The sequence below is a fragment of the Coptis chinensis genome, chromosome 9 (assembly GCF_015680905.1).
Source record: "Coptis chinensis isolate HL-2020 chromosome 9, ASM1568090v1, whole genome shotgun sequence".
NCBI lineage: Eukaryota > Viridiplantae > Streptophyta > Magnoliopsida > Ranunculales > Ranunculaceae > Coptis > Coptis chinensis.
Genome location: NC_141464.1, coordinates 33,372,360 through 33,396,152, shown reverse-complemented (window position 1 = coordinate 33,396,152; position 23,793 = coordinate 33,372,360). Strand labels below are relative to the sequence as shown.

Here is a 23,793-nt window from a genome sequence, read left to right as displayed (position 1 = left end):
AAACGAATGCGCTTTTGGCCTTTGTAATGCCCCCGGTACTTTCAGCCGATGTATGCTTCATATATTTAGTGACATGGTAGAAATGGAAGTGTTCATGGATGATTTTTCTATCTATGGAGACTCCTTTTACTGAATGCTTGTCTAACCTGTCTAAGGTCTTGACACGTGAAAAAAAAGAGCCTCGCTTTTAAATTGGGAAAAGTGTCATTTCATGGTCAAAAGGGCATAGTACTAGGTCATATTGTATCTAGTGATGGCATCAAGTAGATAAAGCCAAACTTGATAAGATAGACCACCCTACCTAAACCACGGACTGTCCATGAGATTAGAGCCTTTCTAGGCCATGTAGGGTTTTATAGGCGTTCATTAAAGATTTTTCAAAATAGCTAGGCCTTTAACTAACCTCGCTTTTGAAAGATGCAATCTTTGATTTTAATTTTAACGTAAACGGGCTTTTGAAACCTTAAAAGCCGCCCTAACCATCGCACCTATTATACGTAAACCTCGATTGGTCTAAACCTTTCAACTCATGTGTGATGATGCTAGTGACTATCACGGTTGGTGTCGTCTTGGGACGTAAACTAGATAATAAGTCCACGCTTATTTATTATGCTAGTAAAACAAAACGATGCTCAACGGAATTATACAACTACTTGAAAAGAATTCTTAGTCATCATTTATGCTTTAGATAAGTTTAGATCCTTATTTGGTTGGTTCTAAAACTTTAGTTTACCGCGGACCATGCGACCTTAGGTACCTTCTTGCAAAGAAGGATGCTAAGCGAGATTAATCCGATGGATTCTTCTCCCGCAAGAGTTCACATTAGAAATAAAGGACAAAGAGGGGTCGAAAACGTGAAGTTGCAATTCACTTATCTAGACTTACAAATGGCGATAGTAGTGATTCCGAGTCCATACCTGGACTCTTTTCCCCGATGAGCATCGTATGCTATTTTTTTCATCACCATGGTATCGCGGACATCGCCAAATTATTTAGCGGTGATGTTATGCCTTATAATTGGTCAAGAAATGAACGCGTAAGAAGTTCTTGGCGAGTCAAGTTATACTACCGGAATGAGCCCTACCTTTTTAAGTATTATGCATCGATTATTATTCGCCGTTGCATTCCCGGTGGGAATATAATGAAGTTCTATTACTCGCCATGACAAAGAGTGTGGTGGCCACTTTAGTGGAATGAAAACAGCCGCTAAAGTTCTTCAATGTGGATTTTATTGGCCTACCCTTTTTAAGGATGCCCAAGTGCATTGCAGAAGGCGTGTATTCGTTGCCAACAACTTGGGGCTTAAATCACGGCGTAATATGATGCCATTAAATCCAATCTTGATAGTAGAAATTTTTGATGTTTGGGGTATTGATTTCATGGGCCCTTTCCCCTGCTTTCCCACGGTTATATTTATATTCTAGTTCGCTGCCGTGGACTACGTGTATAAATGGATAGAGGCCCTAGCTTGCCGTAGCAATGACCATAAGACCGTTGTATTTTTATTAAAGAATATATTTTAAATGGGTTTGGCATTCCTAAAGCCATCATTAGTGATGGTGGAACACATTTTGCAAGAGAGTTGTTGCATCCCTAGTGAAAAAAGTATGGAGTTAGACACAAAGTAGCAACTCCTTATCATCCACAAACTAGCGGCCAAGTAGAAGTTTCTAATAGGGAAATCAAAAAGATTTTAGAAACAACAAAAACCCCGATAGGAAAGACCGGGTCGAGCGTCCTATCTGATGCCTTATGGGCGATAGAACTGCTTTCAAAACTCCTATAGGTATGTCTCCCTTTAGACTTGTATTTGGGAAACCATGTCATTTGCCCATTGAATTAGAGCACCGCGCTCGGGGCTATAAAAGCCTTAACTTCAATATTGATGAGGCGGTGTCAAACGCAGTTACAATTAAATGAGCTTGAAGAAATCCGTGGCGATTCTTACGATCTCGCCAAGGATTATAAAGCTAACATGAAACGCGTGTTCATGATAAGCATATCATCGCCAAAGAGTTTGTGGTCGGACAAAGGTTTTTCTTTACAACTCCCGCCTACATATTTTTCCCGGTGGAAACTAAAACCCGTTGGTCCGGTCCTTTCTCGTTATCAAGTCACCCCCTTACGGGCAAATTACCTTGGTAAATCCCAAGGACAACAGTACCTTTCAAGTTAACGGTCAACGATTAAAACATTTTCACGAACTTCTGTCCCCTGATATAGAGGAAGTCCTTTTACAGGACCCTATCTATGAGGAATGACCCTTGTCATTGGTGTACTTCCTTTCACTTCCATTTAATGGTAAGTGCACCATTAAGGTAACCGGGCCCTCCCTATGGAGTGTGTGGCTGTAAGTACCGGATCCTAAGTCCACGGTTCACATATTTCACGTTTTCCACTCTTGCATGTTTTCTCGGATTTTTGAGTCATGTTTCTCTATGGTGTGAATTATGTCTTTATTTGCTTATTGTTTTTCCCAAAAAAAAAATAAAAAAATATATATATATAATAATAATAATAGTTGTTTTCATTTTTAGATATAGATATATATCTAAACCCATAAAACTAGCAATCCAACAAGTCTTGGGAATCTGACTCTAAACGACCCATGTTAAAACAAATTTTGTGTTTAAAAATTTGTTTGGGGGTCGGAAATCAGTCTTTCCATCCGGATTGCTCGAACTTTCTATTTGTGTTGCTTAGGTCCATTAGTATAGTTCATTGGGGTTGACGTCATCTAATTTAGTGTTGATTCGTTCGCATAACTTACGTCATGCACGCACTTCAAGGCGTTTTCCACTATCTTATATGTCACCCACGGTCGGAATAGAGTAGTTTATGGATCATTGGATTGGAAATTCTCTCCTGATCATTTCCATATCTCATTCGCAAAAATCGGACCGATAACGGCGGAAATTTAGTTTGAAGTTCTTGTTAAAAATCGGCGAAAGTCGAAAAATCGAATGGGCTTGGGCTTTTCGTACCCAACTCAAAGACTCTACAAGGCATCCTCCTCCAAAACATAATCGCTGACTTCATCTTCTCAAACCGCCTTTCACTAATTTAAATTAAACCCTAGCAACCAAAAATAAATAAATAAATAAATAAATAAAAATAAAAATAGAATACATCAAAATAGAAAGACCACCCACCCTTTGTGAAACACCAACACAATCTCCAACCGTTTCCACCAAGAAAACACCCACCAATTCAAGTCTTCAAACCTGCCACCGTACCTACCATAACCACCACCGTCGTGTTTTAGTTGGTTTTCATCAAACTTGCATCCACCACCATCTACAAACCACAAATCGGTTCAAACGTCAATGGCGCTCTGACGAAGAATGTTTGAGAACGCGTTTGAGGGCCGACCATTTCGCACCATTTTACGGCGCCAATATGATTAAGAGGGATTGGAACAGACTGTGGTATTCGACAAAGGAGTTCTATCACTATGATTTGGTAGAACAGTTTTATAAGAAACGAGAATTGAGAGGAAATAGGATTTTCATTAGGATAGCGAGAACGAGGAGGAAGTAACGAGACATTGTTGGTCGAGCTATTAGGAATCACGCTTTGAACCAACCTAGATACCACCATTCAGGAATCCCAAAGATAATCTTGGAGTTCCTGCTTTGATGAAAGATACGGTCATAGAGGGTGAATACAATACGATATCTCATTCGTTAAGCGGGGACGACCACGAGAACCAATCAACCGGTCAGAGCTCGGTGGATTGGTAGGAACGCCCTCGGGAAAGACAAAGTCGGCGACATCGGACTTCGAATCCGCGTTCTCTGGATTTTGCAAACGAATGAGTGTAATTTCTGCATCCTCGATTTAATTTTGAATGTGATTAGAGGAGGGAAAGAGCATGGCCTCTTCCCCATTGATCACTAAGATTATGCTCTCATTTAGAGCCGCCGCTAAATCTGCTCTATTAAGATCAAATTGCATTCTAATGCAAGTATTTATAAGGAATGCATCCAAGAGACTTGGCCGTTGTCTGCAGAGAATGAAGTTGAGTCGGATAATGAAGGGGAAGATATGACATGGTTGGTTGAGGATAATTTCGATAGTCATACTTCTAATTTAGAACGAATGATAATACTGCAAACTGGTTTGCGATGCGGTTATCGTATCTGTGAAGATATCCGACATAGACAAATTGTACTTCAATAAGCAAAACGAACTTTCGACGAGAGTTGAAATGCTCGAAAGGGGTCAGGAAGATATCTTGTCTAACTTGGAGATTATCCACCAGAATCACCAAGCCCAGTATGCAGTACTCAAGACTGAGATGGAAGCACATCGCTTGTTCAGGATAGAGATGCTACGACGCATGCCACTCGTGGATGAGTCTGTCTCACCGAAATCCGAGGGCATGAGCGTCGTCGCCCAGCCGGATGGCTCAAGCCATTCTTCACCACAGAACCAACCTCCATCTCAGGGACCATCTTCTTCACACGCCTAGGTGTTCACCATCAGTTGTGTCCTGTTATTTCATTGTTTTTTTTTTATTGTTTTGTTAGTGGAATTTTATTTCAGTAGTTAGATTTAAATATTAAGTTCTTTGTTTTAGATTGCTTGGATTTCATATTATTTTAATATAATTTATTTTGATCATCTTTTCGTAAAGGTTGTCTTGGAGTCAAAGTTGAAAATTAGGTCGATATCGGCATATCTATGATTTTTGTAGTGGTAGCATGATATGTAGGAGAGTTTAGAAGTTACTATTCTAAACCAAGTTTAAAAGATACCGGGGTTGTTAGGAAATCAAAACTAGGGTTAGTTTCGTTTTGGGTTTGGCGTTTTTCTATTTCCTAAAATTGCCTTAAAACAATTTGGCAACTTGCCGATTCATTTTGGAAACCAGAACCTATTTAAACTTCCATCATTCTACACTCACAACCCATACTACACCCACACAATCATCTCACCTTTCACTCCAAGCTTTTTCGCTTGTTTTTCTTGTAAACTTCGGTTTTACGCGCTTACGAAGGCGCTGCGCCACATACATTGCCATAAATTTTTTGTCGAGGCGCTGCGCTTAAGCAAGCGACTTCGCCCTGACAACATGTAAATCGAAAAATCTCACGGCGCCCAGCAAATGACGCGACCAGCATGAAACAACTGTATTTCCAAAACCTCGAGCGCGACTTTTTATATCTGGAAGCGCCTTTTCTCCTCCTCCCGTAAACCGCGAAATTCCGATTTTCTGAGGTTTCTTCTAGGTTTTCGCGAGCTGTTCTCTGAGTAGTTTTGAGATGACACCTCCTATAGTGATTCCCGAAGCGGTCATTTGAAGACTTGATGGGAACCGATACCTATGGAGCATCGTTCGCGGCCGGATCGTGCGATTAGGATGGCGGCATCTTCCTCGGTGAGTGATGACAATTCTTTTTCACCTAAGCTAACTGAATCTTCTATAATAATATTACTTTTTTTTGTACCCAAGAAGGAGAACAAAAATTTTCCCTTGCTATTGATGGCACGACTATGGAATTCAGTAAGCAATTGATAGCTTTGGTTTCGGGGTTGCCATTACGACCACTATGCACACGTGGGGATATATGACCGGATAACTCATACCTATATGAATATGCCTATTTCCATGAGTATTATGGGGAGGGTGTTTTAGATCATGGACCAAGACCAATATAACATCGCCCGAAAGTAGCTTTATCGGTGAATGTAGAGCAACCATGTTGTTCATCATGATGAACATTCTAGAGGAACGGCGGTTTATACGATAATAATACGGGTGGCGTTTTCCTTGCTTTAGGCGAGGGACGTCGTCGGTATGACATTCCCCGAGTTTTAGTTGCTACTACGAGCGAGGCCATACCTTGAGGCATAAGTACTTTCTTATGCATCACGGTTTGTCGCATTATGCGACTTGCCTACCCATATTACGTACGTACGATTACCGATTTGGGAAAGGGTCGAACCATGAGACCCACCAATCGTCAATGGTAAGATCATTCCGAGCCATGACTTGGCGGGGATGGCGGTGCAACCACATTTGGTTGCCCCCTACACCCCATCGGACCAAGTAACACCGGAGAGGTTAGCACTAGTTGATGATACACGGCCGGAAGGCGTGGCAAGTTGTTATGGCATGGCGGGATCGCGAAAGAACCTCATATAGAGGAGGAGGATGACGAGTAAATCTTTGGGGTGCAGGTAAGTTTTAGTTAAGTTAGTGTCCGCTTATGTCCCAAGCAATTTCATTCCGATAACCCCATAATGGGTGGAACTCTTATAGAGTTCGTCGGATTTTATATTACTATATTTGTATGTTTTAACCTTGTTTTGCGATGTTCTGAATTTCGGCGTTTCAATGGTATTTTTCCTACCCTCTTTATTTAAATGCTTTGAGGACAAAGCATGCTTCTTCTTTGGGGGGGGGGGGCATAGAAACACGTGTAATTAAGACATCTGTTAGGATATAGATATGTATAATATGCACTTGTTTTCTAGTTAAAATTTCAAAAATTCAAAAAATAAAGAAAAAAAGTATGCTATACACTTAGGAATATTGGTATTGTTTTCTTTCTCTATGCTCTTAACAATTTAGAAGTCTCACATAGCTTTTGCATCGAATAATTGTTAGAAACTTAGGTTAATATGTAGGTAATAATCTTTGCATCTATCTATAAATTTATTACATGAGTATCTAGGATTGTTAGCGATAAGTTTACGAAATCTAGGCTAGAGTACTTATTCTACAAATCCTGTGAGAATATAGCCTAAAGCCTTATATGAGCGAAACATTTGAGAAATGACACAAGGGAGAAGTAAAATCGGATAGAAAATCACACGTCCACTTGCTTGATCACTATGCCATATCCTAAGCGAGAATTTAGGCCCTTTTTTGGATCGATATAGCCAGAAATTCAAACCTATGAATTATTTTCCGCTAGTTAAGCCCCTCTGAGCCTTTCTTTACCTTCCATAAACCACAATTCCTTTACCCTGTTAAAAACAAAACAAAAACAAAATAAAAAAAAATCAACCTACCCAATTTAGAATAAGTCCGAGAATAGAATGAGTGAAGAAAGAAGAAGAAAAACCTGTAAACAAAAATTAGTAGTTGCTTGAAAAAGAAAAGAAGTTTCCATCCAAGAAAAAAAAAAAAAATAGAAATAAATAAAAACTCCAAAAATAGAATAAAATGAGTCAAAAGCCAAAGAAAAGAAAAAAAGAAAAATATGGCTAAGGATGGAAACAAAGTATAGAAGCAAAAAAATAACAAGGTTTTCTCTAAGTTACATAATATGAAGACTCTATTATCTCGGACTTGTCCTTTTGAATATCTATTTCCTTCCTTCTTAAACCATCTCCTAATCCCCGCACACCTAATAAAGACCTCTAGCTTCGAGTTAGGAATAGGTTAGTGTGATAGTAAGTGGTAGATGTGTTTGATCGACTCCAGACTTCCTTGTGTTTCATTGAGATTGTAAGGTAAAGTGTGCCCACCACCGCATGCTTGGAGTAAATGAAAACTTGAGTGGAAAAATCAGAGTGGTTTTGTCTTGACATTTATGTGAGGACCTACTTAAGGGCGCTATTCGAAGTTTTCAAACGGACCTTTATTACATTTCATAGTATTACTCATTGTTATTTGTTTATTTTTTAGATGATTGATTATTATGCATATATTAGCTTAGGGTTATGGTTGGGTTATTCTTATGTATTTGCTAGTGAGATGTATAGATAGTTGAGACATGAATGAGAAAACAATAGTTTTATTTCTTAGTCGTTGTATGTATAGATGAAGTTTGTGAGTACCTTCATCGAAAAAACTCTCACGAGGCTATAACTTCGTCCACTAGGGAATTCCTAGTGGTTTAAAAGCCTTTTTGTGATATGGTCAATGCAATCGCATCAGATAGCGAGTAGATAGAACTCCATTTTTGGTCACTTATGCTAATTTCTCATATTTGCTTGAGGACAAGCAAAATGCTGTTTGGGGGTGGTTGATAAGAGCCCAAAACTGTAGTTTTAACCCTTAGCAATCATACTTTTAGACCCGATTATGTGAGTAATAAGTAAGAGTTAAGGCCGATTCGTGTTTTATGTATTTCAGGGCTTCAAAGTCAATTATGTGCGAGAATGTGCCACTTTGATGAGATAAAGGAGCAATGGTTGGTTACTAAGGAGTTAGGTGATTAAAGGCCAAGATTCAAGAAGACAAAGCCTTTGTAAAGCCTGGTCAAAAGATGAAAAGTCAAAGTCCACGCAGTGCGAAAAAGTGCACAAAAAAGAGAACTTCCGAAGACCATATCTTTGGACTCAGACCTTGGAATTGGGCCTACCTTATGTCAAAACGACCGGCTCGGAAAGAGCTTTCCAATGGACCAAGCCTTGACCCAATTAGAGGAGTAGAAGTGGACGAAAAGTCTGCTGAAGCCAACTGCAGCTGAAGAGGCCTTTTTGGACTGAAAGAATTGAGTTTTGGGCCTGATCCTCTGGCCCAAAACATCACTCCAAGCCCATGCACGATTTTTGGATCTGGATGTATAAAAACAAAAGCTTAGCTCTTTGTTAATGGTAGCTAGTTAGACCTAAATTAATATATAGAATTCTAGATCTAGTTTTATTAATTAATTAAGTTTTTAGTTCCATTTCAATTCTGTTTTAGATTAAATTCTTGAATCATTGTTCTTGATTGATTAGATAAATAAAATAGTTAGTTTGTCAATTTGAATTTGGTTATTTCCATTCTAGATCTAATTTCAATTCTTGTTCTTATTTCATTCCAACCATTAAATTAGATTCATTATTGTTAGATTAAGTAAATTTGAATCTTGATATTATGTTTAGTTATAATAATATGGGAAATGATGTTTTGATGACTCAAGGCTAAAACCTACATTAGAGGGTTGATGAAGCCTTGATGAAAACTTAGTTGTTTAGTATAGAATCGTTGTAGAATCTATTCCACTCTAGAAGGTCGTGTTTAAGCCATGAGAATGGGTGGGCGACCTCATATGCTAGTTAGTACTTGGTAGAAATGCCATGAACACTAGGGATTAGACTCGAAATTCTTGCCGTGAAAACGTAAGAATCGAGATACGACAATTTATACTAGGTTATTAAGTTGGATTCGAGGTGGATTTAATTCCCCTCTATTTCTTTATCTAGATTCAAACAATCGTATTTCCGTAGCTTTCGTAGATTAACTTTAGTTTATATTTTATCTTGTTATTTATTATATTATTATATCTTGTTATTTAAATTAACGTGTCTTGTTAGCATAACATTTCGTAAAGCTCTCATTAGACTTAAGACTGATTTCTTAGACTTAGAAAACAATCCATGCTAGGGAACTAGGAGTGGAACGAACTTCTTACTCCACTTAGTGCAATTCGCATCGAGAGTAGAAGCTTTGATAATTGAGATTAAAAGATTAGTTTTAGCCTACTTACGGATTGAATTGATCGTTCATTCGTAGGTAGACTACTCATTTTACATTTATCACTCTCTCTATCTTTATCAGGGTGTTTAAAGGTGGACAAATATGATTTACCGAGTTTTAATACAGTTGATTCGTTAGACGAGGATTGAGGAGGGTGACTCTAACTTCCATTCTCACCGACAAAAAATGGTAACATCAGTCATGGTAAAACAAACGGCAGTATTCATGCGGAGTTCACGAAGATTTACAAAGTCATAACTTCGGGCCAAGAAACTCACTAACTTAGGTATGTTTTCATCTTTGCAATTCTTGAACATCTACAACGTTTTAAATTAGCTAGGTGGTTATTCTCATTTTTTAGCTCATGTATGTTGTGAAGAAAGCTTAAACACGAAAAACATTGTAACACGGTACAAGACGACATTAGAGTTGGTAGTGTGGTCTTTGGGGGATTCAAGACATGGTGCATAAGTATGATGCTTGCCGATGTGACGAAGGGGTAAAAGAAGGTGAAAGCACACTAATTCTAAACTTTGTTAGTTATCTTGCACTATACAAGTTGTTTCCCAAAACCTTTGCTGATTTGCATTAGACTTTGTAAACTTCAAACCGAGTCTGCTGACTTTAATTACTATGTACACATTAAACTATTTAAGTTATGATCTTTAAGAACATTCATAGTGCATGACGCGTGTGGAGCGAAAGAACGATGAATACTTGCTTAAGGCACCTATTCTATATTCTACAAAACCTATTAAATGTATGCTTTGTCGAGATTATATGGCCTAATGTGTTTGACTCGAGAAAACCTCCGCATCGATAGTTTATCTCTCATTTAATTAGTTTCTTAATTTGTTACGAGTACTTCACAGATAGTTATAATACTATATGTGCGAGAAGCCATACAAGGACTTTGATTTTATTAGTAGTGTAGTCAGACTGCAATGATATTAGGGATAAAACATCCTTTAGATGAGCCCAATTTGCATCATGTTTTCAGTAGGGTCCTGTACTTTGTATAAATTATCACATAATGGCTATTGTTGCTCCTTCATCATTCAAATTGATATGGCTCATAAAACAAGAAGTGATAGTCATGATTGCTTTAATTAAGGCATAGGATGTTGTTGATGAAAGCTATATATGATCAACACCCTTTACAAGTTTACAGTATTGCGGATTTTTGCAGTCTATAAGACGTGATGTTAAAGTTTAATTTACTGGTAATTGGGTTGGATGATTGATATTATGCTAAGTTACATTGACACGTATACATCTGTCCACATCTGACACGGATACGAAGTGTCTGACATGGGGAAATAAGAAAAATAGAGGTAAATCACATATAATAAGTTACACGGATACGTGGATACGTATCGGACACCATTGGTGATTGCTACAACTAAATTGGTTCAATTCGTGCAGAGGAATTACCGGGTTTTTTTCATGTTTGTGACTTCAACAACTATGTTTTGCCTATGTATTTTTTCCTTCTGCTGGTTGGACATAAGGAGCACAATGAACGCACACTATTGTAACCTCTGGAAGGCTCTTAAGAAATCCCCTATTTAAGCAACTCTCATATTGTACACATTTGTGGGTGCTTGGTTTGTGGGTGGGCTCACGATCTTCCACATCTACTTAATCTGCACTAACCAGGTATTGTTCCTTTATGATTGTCACAACTTGCTCATACATTTTTTCCTCAAGCACATTAAGTTCCAGTTGTTCTTTTTGCAGACAACGTATGAGAATTTCAGGTACCGTTATAGTAGAAAGACAAATCGTCATAATCTTGGATTGATACATAGAAATACAAATCCTCATAATCTTGGATTGATACGTAACGTCAGAGACATCTTCTTCTAAAAAAGTCTTGGTTCCAAAAAAGACTTCAGAGCAAAACTAAAGAAGGATTACTCTTCAGCTATCAATACTTCATTGTCATTGGGTCATCGCTTGAGTCTAGAAATGCCTAAGAAAAGCTTTGACATGGAAATGGGTGGGATAAGGCAGGCTATTCTTGCGAGGGAGTTTGATGATATTCATAACCAAATAGATCTTGTAGCAAGCTTATTAGAGATGTGGAACCCAGTCAAGACACACGCACTGGGATCATGAAGGCAGCTGGGAGATCACACCCGATATATATGCGTTGGCTGCTGAGTTTGGAATTGAGCGTGGCTTAACAGATAGAGAAAAGATTGGATGATTGAAGTAGTTTCTGATATCTACATCTAAAAGACGTATTGTTTTATCCCTTTAATTAAACAAGGGCTGTTCCAATCAGGTTTCAGTGTTATTGTGTGTCAGAACCGTGATATGTTGTATAAATCAGGTTTCAAAAACCAATATATATTAACAGTCTATGATAAGGATTTTGGACATTTTACACCATTCATATGAAAATTGTTATATGTCGGTAGAAACAGTACCGAAGGTTTGAATGTTCCAGAGCAGTCCTTTATAAGAGAGCTGTAAAAACATTTAATTGTTGGTACACGAATAATATGAATAGTTCATAACTAGAGAATGAGACGGCCTTTGCTGAATAGAAAATTTGTGAGCTTGTAAGTTAAACAAAACAAACCAAAAAGTTGATTAGGAAATATGTACCACAGAACAAAAAGGAAGAGACATGCAATAAACAACCAAAGGAGGGGGATTCAATTATTAGTTTTCAACCAAAGTATACGACCACTTTGTTTAACAGTATGTGCCACAGTTGATCAATGTCCTTAATTCGATAACGCATACAGCAGCCAGTGTTGTTGAGTTTTCCAATTGCCATTGGTGATGCTCTAAAGTCTAAACATGTAGACATACTCTAAGAGAGAGAACCAAAATTCTTTGAACCCCCGCCCTCAAAGGCTTATATCATTTAATAGATTATATTGAGAATAACCCATGAGGGAGAGAGTTCATAGAAAACAGATTCTCTAAGTACATCGTCCTATCTTGCTTTCTTTAAGATAAACAGTTGGACCATTCTCTTTGCAATGTCCATAGTTGTACTTTATTTCTTATTTTAATAATAAAAGTTGATTTTATCGGGGAAAAAAATAGTAATGTGAAATCCAACATGCACTCTATTCTCACAAGTGCTCATGGGAATTGGACAATGTCGGAATCTGTTGATACGGGAAACCTCTCCATTGGTACTGTTATATATACCTCCAAGTCTCCAACCATTGAGGAATTGTGGATCTCTCCACCTCCTGGTTGGATGAAAGTAAACTTTGTTGCTATTTTTGTGAAATAGAGAAAATGTGCTTATTTGGTTATTAGGGACCACAATGGGATGAGAGTGGCAGCAGCAATTGATCGAGATGGTGAGGGTAAAAAATGCTATGGAACCCAACTTTCTTATAGTAGTATAGCTTGGCCAAACAGCAGCAGGTTAGGAGCATTATTGTTGAAGGAAAATGCCAAAGGGACAATCAACACTTTCGAAGGGAAGAGCACTACTGCTAAGTTGAGGCTTACAGCTTTAGTGGACGATATTCTTTTTCATTTTTTGTCATTTTGATGCAGGTAGCTTTTAGATTTAAACTAAACTATCTAACAGTAAGTCCAACAATTTGCAGCAGTGAGCAAAACATTATGGCTTTGTGGATTTCTTTAGTTATCGTACCACCTTTGTGAAGTACGTCTTTATCAAATACTTATGTTTAACAAAAAAATGATGTTAACTACTCTATTTTTTGATTAAGCCTCTTAATGCTTAGTTGCACCTTCATCGTTTAATTCATACAACCTCTATTTTGATTAAGAGGTTCAGTTGACAAAAAAAAAACAAACATGTTTACAACATTCAGAGCTTTGCATTCAAAGGCTTTCGGAGGTAGGAGAGGGCACATTCAAATTTTAGCATTCAGAAGCTACAAAAAACCAAACTGGTCCCTAACTCTAAATTTCAGACACGCCCACAGATAAATGAGAAGCACATTGCATTCAGAGGCTAAAAAACCAAACGGCCTCCAACTCTAATTTTCTGACACGCCCACAAATAAATGAGACGGTATTCACAACAACATACCCTTCCAAGTGACTAGAAAATAATATCACAACTACAATTACATTCAGATGGCAAACATTTGTGTGGTGCAAATGTGACTTATCTTAGCCGAACCCGGTCTCGAAAATAAGTAAATAGCTGCCTCAATGACAAGCTCTTAAAGTTGCATCTACTTCGAAAGACTATAGAATTCAGCTGTCATGTATAACAGTTTCCTGAAGTAGTCCTAAGTACAATGAATTGATAGAGCAAATGTCAATCTCCAAAGCAGGTAACCTGAATGATCAAATTGACTTGGGAATCTAAAGAAATTACATTTTTGTTGTGATAACTATTATTTGTCTAAATACTTCAATATTGCAAATGGTGCAATATGGTGTACAAACAAACATTCATTGTCACCTATATCATGATATTCATCTAGATTTGAAATTGACATCGATTTGTCACTAGATCAAGGTTTGAGAGTTTGCAATCTCTTAAAAAAAATTAGAAAAAACATAAACCCTTCAAACAAAGTATGCAATGAATCATTAGCTATCAATATACATATATTATTTATTCAAGTGGACTTTAGGCTTTTGAGTCATTAGCTATCTATGTAGCAAGTCCGGCCATAGGCCGGGCCAAATGGCTAATATATATAATAGCAGTAATTTTTCTTGGTCTCTGAGGGTGTCCACATCAGCAAATTTTAACTACCCTTTTTACTCACGAGAAATCAGGAGAGGAAAAAAAAATTGCAGGAAAGAAGGAGAGAAAAAAAGAATTATACGTTCAGTCCCCCACAAACAAGGTTCTAAACCCCACGAGTCCCCCAAAACCTTCTTTCTTCGCCTCTGAATTCACATCCTTTTTAACTCTAGGTGTTTTGCCAATTTCAATCATTCTGATAGGCAGTTTACAAGTACTATCATTCATCATTTTCTTTTGAGGTTTCGAGTTGCTTCTATCACACTCAGCACAATTGGTTTTGCCAATACAACTATTATAGTTTCTACAATTGGTTTTTCTGAATAACATACTGATCACAGGTTTCTTTTGTTGAAAAAAGCCCTAATTTTTTTTTTCAAGGGAAACCGATGGAAAATCCAACATTAATGGCATTACTAAGGAATGGAAATGGCGAGAAGCGATCAAAGACGGGTACAATTGTAATAATATAGTCACTGTTGTCTATTGATAAAGGTTTCTAATGTTAATTAACTGTGGTATTACAACTTCATGAATTGAGTTGTTTGATTATAGAAGAACTGCAAATCAAGGATTCTACTTGCTGGGATTGGACAACACTTCACCAACTTTTGCTTCAGCCATACAGAACTCAGTTACAGCCTTAACTTTCGTCATGGCTGTTGCACTTAGGTGAGTTGCACTTAGGTGAGTGACACTCTAAATTGTTGTTCACTCCTTTTATTATAAAGAACGTCATATTAATACTCTAAATTGTTGTTGTTGAAGAAACTTATGCTCCAAATTGGGCTTTGTTAAACACTTCATAATTTCTATTGAAATCATATTTTAATGTACCGTATGGGAAAATGAAACACGTTGTATAAGAGATAGACTTGGATTTTTATTTTTATTTTATCTTTTAATTCAAATTATTTGTTGCAATTTCTAACTTCAAGTATTTCTAAACCATGTTACTTTATATACTTTTGATTGTAGTTGTTTTGCTTATGCAAGGCACGTACCTACATGCCCCTTTGACCATAATGAAGTGGAATGCACGTTGTTGGAATTTTGATTTGTGAACCCGTGATGCACAAGAAGCAAAAAATGCAAAAGGTATATATTTTTGTATGCACAATAATTTATCTTTGGTTTCACTCACTAACAATAGCTTCCACAAGGCTTATGGTAAAGCAATTTGGCAATAGTGCGATTAAGTTCTTTTTTTTGCAACCTTCAAGCAAGCGTTAAATGAGTTGGGATTCCAATTAGAGGGGTTTTGGATCACTCCTTTTATACTACTTCTTTGTCTAAGTTGTAGTCTTACCTTGAATTCCTTGATACGAGTCAAAACTGATGCCTATATAGGTCATGGATAAATGTTAAGAATTTATTTTTATTTTGTTTGTGTACATCATTCCTTTTTTGGAATTCTTTTAGTGTTAGCATAATGGTATATGCTCAGGTGTATATGAGCATAATCTTTTCAACTATGAATAGTGTATAGTTTCATTTATGTTCAACTAAGATACAATAAACATGCATCATATAAGGTAACTTCAATTTGAATAATGAAGATTAATTACACTTTCTCTTAAAAAAATATATATTTATTACAATCACTCGACTATGGGGTTATCGTTGTTTATGAAATATAGTTATTGTGCACTTTTTATATATATATATATATATATATATATATATATATATATATATATATATATATATATATATATATATATATAGGACTATGGTTATTACTCAGCTATGGTGTTCGAAAACTCGACCTAAGTATAATTTACAATCGCTCGACTATATTTTTTTTTTGTTTAGGGGTTTGATACTCTTAACTATAAGGTCATCACTGAAATTGCATGTGAGCCACCTCTAGATGATCTGTTGCCAGTGAAATTTAACGTGCACAGCAACGTCGCTTGATGTGGCTTCAGATACATCTGCAAGGCAAGTTCTTTGGCTAGTTGCGTTACTCACTAACATTTCAGTATGTTGGGCAACTTAATTATGAAATCTTTTTGTTGTTTCTTGATAAACCTACAACTGAAACATGTTTGTTACCGTAGGACGGGTGCAAATTGAAATGACTTGCAATGTGTTGTTGGGATTAATGAGTTCTAAGATGGGTTTAATTTTGGATGGGGATATCGGGGTTTGAGTTTCAAGAAATCTTAGATTATTATGGCTCTGCCAACCTCATTGATAGATACATTAATTTTTTTTTATTGCCATGGATTTCTTCCTGTTCATCTTTTGATGATTTTTATTTCTTAAAAACTTACTTAAGGATTAGATTAAGTATTCCCATAGAATCAGGTGGTAGTACGTCAATAATCTATTCTGATATGATATACTCTACTATTGTTAATATTCTGGTGGATGGATAATCATAATTGTGAACAACATACTTGAAAAATTTGTGATGCGGGCGATTGATCATCAGGTAGTGATAGCAGGTATTGATTTGCCAATGGGCCATATTTTTCTCATTACAACAATGAACTCATGCTACTAATGCTGCATAATTTGATCCACAATCACCAACTCTTTTCAATGCTTGATTCATAGAGAACCACATTAAAATATTTACATATATACCAGAATTTTGTCACTTCCTTGACGCATTTCTTTATCTTTGGAAACAAGAGTTTGTGACACATTGGCAATGAGAGAACGAGCTACATGTCTCGGTGTCGCTTACACACAAAAAAAAATCTCATGACTTAATTCAAATGGTGTTCGAATTTGCTTTCCAGGTGTTTATATTGCATAAGTCTAAATTTGTATGGATCTCTTTCAAATCTCTATTACAGGGGCAGGAGTCTAATTGTGAGAGTTGCTTCATCAAAACACCACTCAATAAGGTACACATCTCATTTGTTGTTTAGTGTTTTGATTGTACGATAATTAATACGTGAAATTTGAACTATATGCTATGTCATGGCGTGCGCTTAATTGAATTACTTAACATCTCATATCAGCTTATTAAACTAAAATGCATTGCTAATGTTGAGCTAATTCAAAATCATGTCAAAAACTTTTTAAAACATAAGAATATGCTTAACCTTTTAACACTTATTAGCTAATGTTTGGCTTAAGAATAAGTTCTATATAAAGTGTATGATAGGTTTAATATTATTTCTTATAAATACTACGGAGTTATTTATGGAGCAGTACGTTTCCAATTTGAAGAGACTCCAACTTAAATCACGAGTTCGTTATAAGGGCTTATTGCTAATGGCAGAGCTATGGAAAATGCCATCTTTCATAAAAAAAAAACTACCTATACCTTCTAGGACCGAAAAAGAGCTAAGAAAATAGAGTGACCATTATGGTGTGTATGATAACGTGGTGCATAATTTTTTTCCAAAGTAATGGTAATAAGATAGTACATAATTAATTAAATGGATTCAAATAGACTATCTGCAGTATGGAAGAATTTCTAAGCTGTTCTTGGTGATCGAAGGTATCTTTCTCTTTGAATGAGATCTCAATTCCAACTACGGTTTCAAAAACTTGAATGGTAAAAAAGTCTTTATTACACTAAAAGCCTTGGGCGCTTTAAGATGTTTGAAACAATTTCATTTGTTTTTGTTGATTTGCTCCATACTGTGAGCACAATGCTTTCTTTTGTTAGAGCGTTTATAGAGCTCTAAAGCTAATTACGAAAAAGTAGGAGTGAAAAAAGAAAATTTTGTTTTACTTTAAAAAAAAAACTATAAAATCACAGATAAAACAGGAAACATACTAAAAAATAGGAAATAAACAAGGGCGTAAGTAGAATTAGAGTCCCAAAGCTAACCTCCCTCATTCTACTTTTGTTAGTTTCACCGAATATATAGATGGTTTCCTAATAATAGGCTTCTATAAAATAGGAGACTAAATAATAGGAAGTAAAAAAACCTTTAAATTGAACAAAACACTAAAAAACTCAATAAACCCCTACGTACTAACCTATGGTTTCCTCTCCAAAATTAAAGTTAAATCCCAAAAACCAATACGAATTCGGTCACAACACTTAGAAAAACCCCTTTCTTCCCCGTCTAAAACTCTTTCTTCTCCCCTTACCGAATTCAACTCCGGTAAAGAACCCAAATAAATTATCTCTAAAGATTTTCATTTTTTTTTTACAATGCTGAGAAAAATTGAGTTTTTTTAAAAAAAATATATACTGATGAAGAAGAAATCACCTCATGGTTTTGCAATAAAGAAGATAATCTTTAATTTTTAATGGCCTCTACTCCAAACTCACAGATTCATAGCAAAGCAAGCAGATGTCCAAGGAGATGTCGGTCACCAAATTTGCACCGATGATCTGCGAATGCCATTAAGATGTTGGGTGGCTCTCAAGGTAATAATGTTAAGTTGAAAACTTGGGTACAATGTTAAATGTTAAGTTGTACTTTGTTGTTTTTTTTCCTGCTCTTCTTCCAAATATGTTAAGTGGTGTATTACTCTTACAATGAACTGCTACATCTAAACCCACAAGGAATTTAACAACATATTTGTTGTAAAATATGTGTGAATATTGAGTTTATGAAACAATCAAGTAATCAACTATATTGGTATATTCTCAAATTTTGACCAAGGGATAATTGTTCATTTCTTCATCGTTCTCTTAGCTAGATTCACCTTTACTATTTGTATAGTTGGTAAGGTGTAGAATATGTAGTTCTCGAGATATGACGAACCTTACAAAGAGATAATTAACATACTACCCAATTAACTTCAAGACAATTAAGCAATTAGTAGAGACAACTAGCTTCAAGCAAAAGTCTTCGGAGCAGATAATAATTACTTGAACATTTTGAAGTTGTGCAAATTGGTTATTTTGAGTGAGCCATATCTACATGTATAGAATATTTTTTATTTGATTTAGTGTCTTGGGCATGACGATATGTACAAATTAAACCTAGGTACCTATTTTTCTGGCAAAACACGCCTTATAAATTTGTGTGCCTTAACTCCCTATAGATCTTACAATTAATTAACTAATGCATACACAATCTATAATACGAAACCCTTAAGGAAAAAACTATTATAAGTACTTGCATAAATGACAAGAACTCTTATATGTAATTTGAGCATTGATAGCAACCTGTCTTGATTGTATTTTGTTATGTTTTCCATTATGAAGGAATCTTTTATGATTTAAATAAATAAAAATTGTTTCATGTCACTAAGTTAGTTTGATGGTATCTACATTATAATTTTGATATTGGTTGTGTTTGTTTGAATGCTTACTCTTGATGTTGATGTGTCTGTGTGTGTGCTATCCGGGTGCTTCTACAACGAGTTAATAACCAAACTTCAGTTGGAACATGCTTCACCCACTCTCTTTCCTTACAGTGTTCATAAATATTTTTTTTACTTCCATGTCTTATGTGCATAAATGTTCTCCTTGTTCTTTGGATATTCCAACAGATAACCTGCCCCATCAATCATATTTATGGATGAAATTGATAGGCATTGGATATGCAAATGGAATCTGGGACTGGCAATGGTGACAATGAAGTGCTTGAGCTTCTTAATCAGTAGGATGGATTTGAAGCAACAAACAAAGGAAAGGTTTTCCTTGCTCTTTTAAGTTTCATACACCCTTAGCTTGGTTCATTAGACAAGAAGGTAGCAGTTTAGCACCTTATTATTTGTAACACATTATTGTGTTGTTCTATCTTAGGTCTTAATGGCTAAAAATTTAATTGATATATTGGATAAGCACTCCTTTCCTTTGGACGAATTGGCAGGAAGATTGAGTTTCCCAACCCCAATGAAGAGGTACCTTTTCTTTTTTACCATTCATCTGAACATCTTATATGGCGCCTTATTATGATGGAACAGTTTACTGAATTTTATTATTATATCGAATTTTTTTAGGAAACAGTAAAGATATATATAATAGCAGGCCCTTTATTGAGCTCTTTAAGGGTGTCAACGTCATAATGGGATTACGATAATTGAGGAGAATAACACGCCTCTTTAGATAAGGAAACTATCATACAAGGGGGAATTACAAGAAATAAGAAAAGGCAATGCAATACCCATTAACCCTATGTATTCCCACTTTTCTCTTCTTCCCTACTAAGACAGACTTCTCTCCTCATAAAAAGTTCCTTCCGCCATGATTGAGTGTTTAATTTTCTTATGGATTTTGATTAATTTTTAATTTCATGGGTGTTGATTGACTAAAGTGGTATCAAATCCGGATCAAGTTAATCTTTGAAGCATCCTTCTATTTTGATTCAGCGACAACGCTATCCCAAGTTGTGTCAACTCATTGGATCTTTGATTCTTCCTCCATGCTTGAATACATTGACCGGATCAGCTCATCTTTAATAGATTAAATGTTCTGTTTGGTTCGATGCACCGAGTTGCAAATGACAAATAATTGCAAATGGCATGTGATTGTATTGCATCTGATTGCATTGCATCCAACTTACTTGTGCTTGGTAAACCCAATGCAAAAGGATGTAAAGTTGGTTACATTATCCCACTACTTTTTTTCACATCTTATAAAGTTGGTTACATTATCCTACTACTTTTTTTCACATCTTATATAAGAGAAACCACCTCTCTTGTGTTTGCATCTATTTACACAATTTTTTTGGCTACAAGTGGATGTCATGGAAACTATTTATATAGTGCATATAATTGCAACTTGTTGCATCAACCGCCTATTTGCATTTTGCTACCAAACACTGTTTTGTGAGTGTTTACATGGAAATAGGTGCAATTGCATGTAAATACATTGAACCAAATAGAGCATAAAGTATCGATGATCTACTTCAAGCCATTGTTTCCTACTTCCTTGATAAAATATGTGCTCATTAAGAAAGAAAGTAGTAGATCTCTTCCTGTTATATGATATAAAAATTTCTTACAAAACTTCAATATATCGTGTTTCTCTCTTCTTCTTTCCATTAGCAATGCTATGTATCTATCACTATCAAATTTATGGATTGGGGATTCTAAATTTGGAAACATGAATTGTTGAATGAGCCGAGGTCCTCTTAGCTCATTCTTTGTAACTACTAACACTTTGATTGATTTAGCAATTTAGCATTTTGATTTCCTATTCCTAATGAAAAAAAAAAATCCTCTTTTATTTGGTAATTCTGGCTTTCAGGTTACCTTCCATCTCATGCTCAGTAGAATAACAGCCTTTTTGAATGCCTTTCACGTGAAATTAAGAAGGGTTTGTATAGATTTGCAAAAATTCATCTCGGTGATAGGCTTTAATGAAATCATTTTTTAATAAAGGTGAATCTCTGAGCTTTATTCATTTCCACCAATGTTTACAGCCAAGGCTCAATATACATGTCAAGAGGAAAGATTCGCCAGGTGTGAAATCTGCTGAGATGAAGGTCTACTTTTCCACATTGACTGTTTTTCCAATCTACAACAGATTATTATATTAGGAACAAATGGGAGCTCTTTGTTTCATTTATTGTAAGTGTAGTAGATGATCAAATTCACACTGGCTGTGCAGGTCGTGGTATTAATAGGTTGTGATTATGGGCCATATCGACAGTTCTCCAAGTGTTTGAAGGTATGCCTTTATGTCATTCATTTAATTTTTATTTTTTTAGGTCTTTGTACAGGTTTTCTTTATATGAAAATCGCCATTTTAGTTTGTATGGGTTTTCTTTTATATGAAAGTACACTTCTGAATTTATGCTTTTATTATATTCGGGTGTATTTGGGGCTTTCTAGTTTCCCATCTTAACATTGCTCGGTGTTTGAGAAAAAACATCTCGGCAGCACTGTTTATTTTGATGGATTTGAGAAAATAGTTTGTTTGATCTATAACAGGTCTAATATTCTTCTCCAATACTATCGATGTTTATCATTTGAAATTTGGTTATACTGCTACATTGTTTAATTTACTATTTGGTTTATTGCTTACTAAATTGAGAAACAACCTCCCGAAACTGAAAAAACCTTCCTCACACTAAAAACAATTCATCGCATAAAAAAACCTTTCTTCCCCTTCCAAAAACCTTTCATGTAACTATTTAGAATAAATTTTTATCTTAGACAACGATAGATGTCTCCCACTCAGAATGGAAAGTTAGCTAAACCCTCCTAAAAAACCCACGACTATTCCAAAAAAAAAAAAAAAAAAACCTCACGACTAAAATTAAAAACAACCCTAGAGATTCTCTCGCTAAAATTTTGTCTCTTCTCTCTAATCTTTTCAATCTTTATATATGCTGTTTCTGTAATAGCTATATTTCCCAGACTGAAATAGGACGATTTCATAAAGGGACTTGGTGTTCCATTCTTGCAATCTGCTACAGATCGAGTTTTCCCATCCTGCTGCGGGCTACTGTATCGTCTTCTTCACTCTCCTTTTGGTGCAGGCTTGATGCTCGAATTAACAGGTTGGTGAGGTTTACTTTCTCTTTGCTATATTTCAAGTGTTGGTTGATGTATTAATTACTTTGAGAAATTTTTGTTTGCTCATGTACGTATATCAAACAAACCGATTTACTGATTGAATTTTGGATATTCAACAAAGATCCGTGCATGGTTGAATTTGCGTGATCGTTTCTTATAGGCTTTTTGTTTGTTAAGTTTGATTTGTTAAGAATAAATGGTTAGTTTAATTTCATTCATTGTGTGAAGTTTTCTGTCAACATAGAAGCAGTAATGAATATCACGAGTACCTGAATTTGAATGGGATTTCTGAAACACCATATGTAAGCATGGATACCAAGTTCAAAATATCTGGATGATCTGGAGTCGGGACTTGGTATCCATGCTTATGTATGGAAGTTTATAAATTTCAGATGTGAATTAACTGAAACCAGTATCCATTATGAATGTCCAAAGGATAGTCGTAAAAGAAATGAGTTTGTAACGACTACTCGCATGGGGCAATAAGTACAAATATATACCTTTGCTTCATAGGTCGCTCAGCAGCATAAAACTTAAATCCACTGGCTAGCAGGAACTCCAAACAGACTCTCTTCTTTGACTTTCCATCCTTAATGGTCAGGCCACACTGTTTTTACATTGTTCATGAGTTTCACAAAATACAAATGCATCAATAGTCAAAGTAAAGTTATTACTCGCCCTAAGATCCCACAATGTGTTGGTTGATACATCTTACAATGTGTTGGTTGATACTTGATAGTCTTACTAGCCATTACGACTCTGCTTGGTCAAACCTCACAATACGCCTGTAGACTTTCCATCGTCCGAAAAGGTGGGGGCTTCAACAAACTTACGTGGGCAATTTAAAAAATTGGTGGAAATAGCCAAATGGCTTGAAAATCTACATATGTATCACTAGAGAAGCGCCAAACTGATAGATACTGTGACCAGAAAGCAAGATTGTGTTAGTCATTAAGAAACCTTTCCAAAGGCATAAATATGATACATAAGGAGAACGTAGGATAATGTATACTGGTAAGTTGGTAGCTCAATGCCAGCTAACGGTTACTTTTCTGATAATGCTGAAAGGAAATGGTATGAACACTGTTATGGCAAGAAGCATTGTATGCTGAAACTTCTTTTGCAAACAGGTTTCGACATTTGTATGCAAAGTCAAGGAGAAAGTTTGGACTTTATAAATGGTGAAGGCAACATTGTATCATGGAATCTTCATATTCTAGCATTAATTAATAATTAGGAGGTCAATAGTGTGGTGCAAATG

At 35.9% G+C, this 23,793-nt stretch overlaps 1 pseudogene across 1 annotated transcript; it reads left to right on the top strand.

The window, feature by feature from the left end:
- Window positions 1–10,626: 10,626 nt before the first annotated feature.
- LOC147475631 (putative protein S-acyltransferase 7) lies at window positions 10,627–11,833 on the top strand (annotated as a pseudogene). Its single transcript, XR_015209728.1, has 3 exons — window positions 10,627–10,647; window positions 10,778–11,083; window positions 11,165–11,833. The product of XR_015209728.1 is annotated as a putative protein S-acyltransferase 7 (transcript).
- The last annotated feature ends 11,960 nt before the right edge of the window (window positions 11,834–23,793 follow it).